Genomic DNA, 4,248 nt, shown 5'->3' on the forward strand with positions numbered 1-4,248 from the left:
AGTCTGGATTGGTAAGGAGAGACAGCCCTTAGTCCATCTTTTATAGGATCTGTGCATTTGACTGTTCTCCATCTTCACTCTGAGATCCTTAGGACTCTCGGTGTGTTGATCCCTTCTGCAGAAAGCCCCTTATTAAATACACTTAGATATATTTGGTGTTTCCAGCCTCTTGTATTTCCAGATTTCCATACATTTTTGGAAATGTTTTTTAGAAATTTGAATTCTCTTTATTACTGTTAATGTGTGTGGTTAATATTGAGTTTGAATTACTTACTTAACTGCGTTTGTTTCTCATTCATGGCACATCAGCTATTCCAGGTCTGTTAAGCAACCGACACATTATTCAGACACAAGTTCACAACTCTCTTAAGGTAAAAGCTCTGTAATCACGCTCAGTACAAAAATGGCAGTAAAAAGACAGATTGTTTTGCTTTTACTTTGTAGAGAATTAGTTTGAGATTAAGAGATTCTCTGAATGTTGCTGCCATGACGGACATCAGCAACCGACCCCTGTGAATGTCAGTCTGTCTGAAATAAAATAAAAATTATAAAATTATAAAAAAAGAATCTGGCAGGACAGACACTATTGCTGGCACCTTTGTGGAATAACTAGGTAGAAATATACAAGCAGCCTTACTTGTGTTACGTATGCATTTGTCAGTTAATATGTTAATGTAATTATGTTTGTGTGTGTGTGTATATAACAATAAATAAATCATGTATGGCTTTTGTCTATTGTAAATTATTCCTCTCCTCTTTTTCTACATGTGCAGCAGTAAGTCCTGGGAGTGCTGGGGCGAGATGGTGATTGGGTGCGGTGCAGCCCCCCCCAATCCCCCATAATGAAGGGCTCTCTTCAAGCTCTCTTGTTGCCCTCCAGTTTGCTCCTGCTGTTTCATGCATACGAATGTAGGAATGTATTTTGATCAACAACAACAAGCGGTTGGCAGTGGGTATAAAAAGTATGAATGCAAAATGACTGTGAATATATTTATATCAATTTATTTAAAGCTCAACAGTGATCAGGCTAAAGCACAGACCTTACAGTAATAACTCACAGCACTAGCCGACTCATTACTGTTTTAGTCAATGTAACCATGACGATGATGGGGATTCTTGTGTCTTCGTCATTCATTGCTGGTTAATGTGTAATCCTGACTTGATTGTATCATCAGGCCCATGCAGCATTGTTTGGCATCCTTTGCCGGCTCAGTGTGCGGGTGTGTCTTCTGCCTCCGCAAAGTACCATTAGGCAGGCTGCATCACCGAGGTGACGGCTGTAATTTTCCCCCTTCCACTCTCTGTTTGCACTCTCCAACACTCAGCGGTTGAAAATTGCAGTTGGAACACAATGATGTGATGTGACTACTGATGCCTCACAGTTTCTCTGAACCAGGACACCCCGCTGCTTGTCTGAGATGGTCTGAGACAGCCGCAATTTTCCTCTTTAATCTTTCAGCTGCAGAAATCTGTATTCATGTTTATACAGAGGGGCTGTATACACACAGTTGGCAGTTGATTGTGAACACCTAAGACTAACACCGTCTAATAAAACAACCCTGGAGAGAATTCTACCTCCACGAATGTTGTCATGCTCAGTTTTTATTTCAGCTATTTGAGACAGGGGATGCCTCGACTGTATTGAAGACAGAGAACCGGACCTTATTGTAAATGAGATGTAGAAAATAATAAAAAACACAGGTGTACTTTAAATACCTTTAAGAAACTGTTCCAGTGACCAAAATATCAACGCTTTCCTGCTGAATTGTGAACTAAACCCAAGCTTTCAATGGTTCATCCTGTATGTACAAGTTGTATTATCTAAAGTGTCACAAGGTTTTATTTATGCTTGTTATATGTAGGCATTGGTTTGAGTATTTACAAGGGGCTTTCAATCATTCAAACCTAAATATTCACTATTCAAATGGTATAATCCAAGTTATTTAACTTAAAGAGTGTTTCAATTTCACAGATTTTCTTCATTTTGAAATTTCATCCTAAAAGCAAACAAATTACATTTGTGTTGAAGGCAAGTCAAATATAAATTATCTGAAAGTGTTGCATTGATACTGTGGAAAGATAATTAAAAAGTACAGTGTTTACAGCTGCAGTGACGGTTACCATCCTGCCAGCGGTGATTTCATTTTTAATGCACTTCCACATTTGACTATTTTTTACTTTATATCACAGTTGTGAATAAACATGTTCACTAATGCAGTGGATCAATGGACTGACATGATAATTTGGGACTGTCAGTGGCTCCCATGCATCATGTACATTTCCACAGCAGCTATTCAATCAGTACAACAACTCACCACTCTGTTACTTTGAATTTCATTGTTTCACATTAAAAGACTCAGAGGTTAAGGAGGGTTCATGACTTGAAAACCACTGAAAGGATTTGAAAACGAAACATCTGTACAGGAGGAACATTTCATTGAAGAGTTAGACTGCTCAACATACAGCAGGGAAGATGTGATTTATAAACACAATAGGTCAGAGATTGTACATTATGCCAATTTAAAGTTTGCTTTATTAGCTAATTTAACAAGAGCCTGTCAACAAAAGCAAACGTGTGTATTACTAAATATGATCAATGCATGGCCTGGCTATTTCTTTCTACATGTGAGGTAAACAAAGACTCTGAGCCACTGAGGCCTCTTCAGAATCCATGGAATGTGATGCAATATATATATTGAGGCAATTCCACTGTGACCCAATATAATTACCATTTCAGGGAGAATTTATTACCTCTATTTGAGTGTATTTTTGCATGTTTTAATTTGCACATTAACAGCCAATCTTTTACAACAAATACACAAACAGGGAAAGCTTGTGAAAAATAAATATTATAAATGCTGCTTTTAACTTTTCATAAATACTGTTGGCGGAAATTAGTTTATTGTCCCAAACTCATTTCACAACAACACAGCACTCTGTGAACAGATTTATTTTGGATTTCACAGTTGCCATCACACTTAATGCTGGAGAGCTTTTAATAATTCTTGGCATTGATTTCTGAGGCAGCTTTGAATCACGGCTTAATGTTTTGAGGGAATAACAATTAATTTGCAGAGCTGATTGATGTCAGGAAACTGGTTTTGCCCCACAGGAAATAAGGAAACATCTCTGACACGTTCAATGGCAACCTACATTTTACACTGGCTTATAATCCAATTAGCAGAGCAGCATTTATAGTGGGTCTTTGCACAGTGATAAATCTCTGCACTCACTGTAATGTGCTATATAAAGAAACATCTAACTCTACTGAAAATGACAACACTTGTGAAGGGACCCTTTCCCTGTAACACTTCTCCAGCCATGTTTGACTACGGCACCCAGGAAGTCACTGAAAACACACAATGTTACACAAATGTTGACAGAAAAGATTATGACTGTCACAAAGTCACTGTTGGCTGTTCAAGTGGAGAAAAACAGGTGCAGTGAAGATGGTGGAGAAGTCACAAAAAAAAGAAGAAATAATTGTTTCATAAATGCACCTCATTCACTGCTGACTGTTGTTTTTATACAAGAAAGGTCCATGAATGAGTGGCTTTTCATACCAGAAAATGAATTTGGGCACACACACATTGCAGACATACATCGACTACACATTCTTTCCTACCATTAATATGTTTATTTGCTCATTATGTAGGAGTATAAAAAGTCTGGATAATAAGAGGTTAGTTAGTCAGGCAAATTAAAAACAGGACGGCAAATGCATTCACTGACCAATATCTTGAACATTATGTGATCTATAACTCCTGTACACAGCTTGTTATCACCTTGGTATTTGAACAGTACTACCAAAAGGAAGTTTGTATTTTTTTTTTTAATATGCATCCCTTCATTTTTTAGGCTCTTGGGGCAGGAGGTGGTCCCAATCCCAGCTGACATTGGGGCTAGAGGCGGGGTACACGCTGGACAGGTCGCCAGTCCACCACAAGGCCAATATACAGAGACCACTGTGTTTTCAATCTGATACCATCTCTGATCACACAAGTTTTATGGCTCTCTAAGTTTTAATCCCCGTCTATAGTAACACAACTAAAACACATTAAGTGACTACGCGCTTGCAGTGTGCATGCTCATGTACACAGAAAACATTTGCTTGTCAATTACAGAATTGTTGCAGTTTGCCTGAACTTTTGTCCTCCACATGTAAGCATTTGTATCATTGTAAAATACAGAATTCAACTGCACAACAGCTGTTAGCAAAGACAACAGGGTCAGCTACACTGGTCATTT

Source organism: Limanda limanda, chromosome 11 (genome assembly GCF_963576545.1).
Source record: "Limanda limanda chromosome 11, fLimLim1.1, whole genome shotgun sequence".
NCBI classification, from domain to species: Eukaryota; Metazoa; Chordata; class Actinopteri; order Pleuronectiformes; family Pleuronectidae; genus Limanda; species Limanda limanda.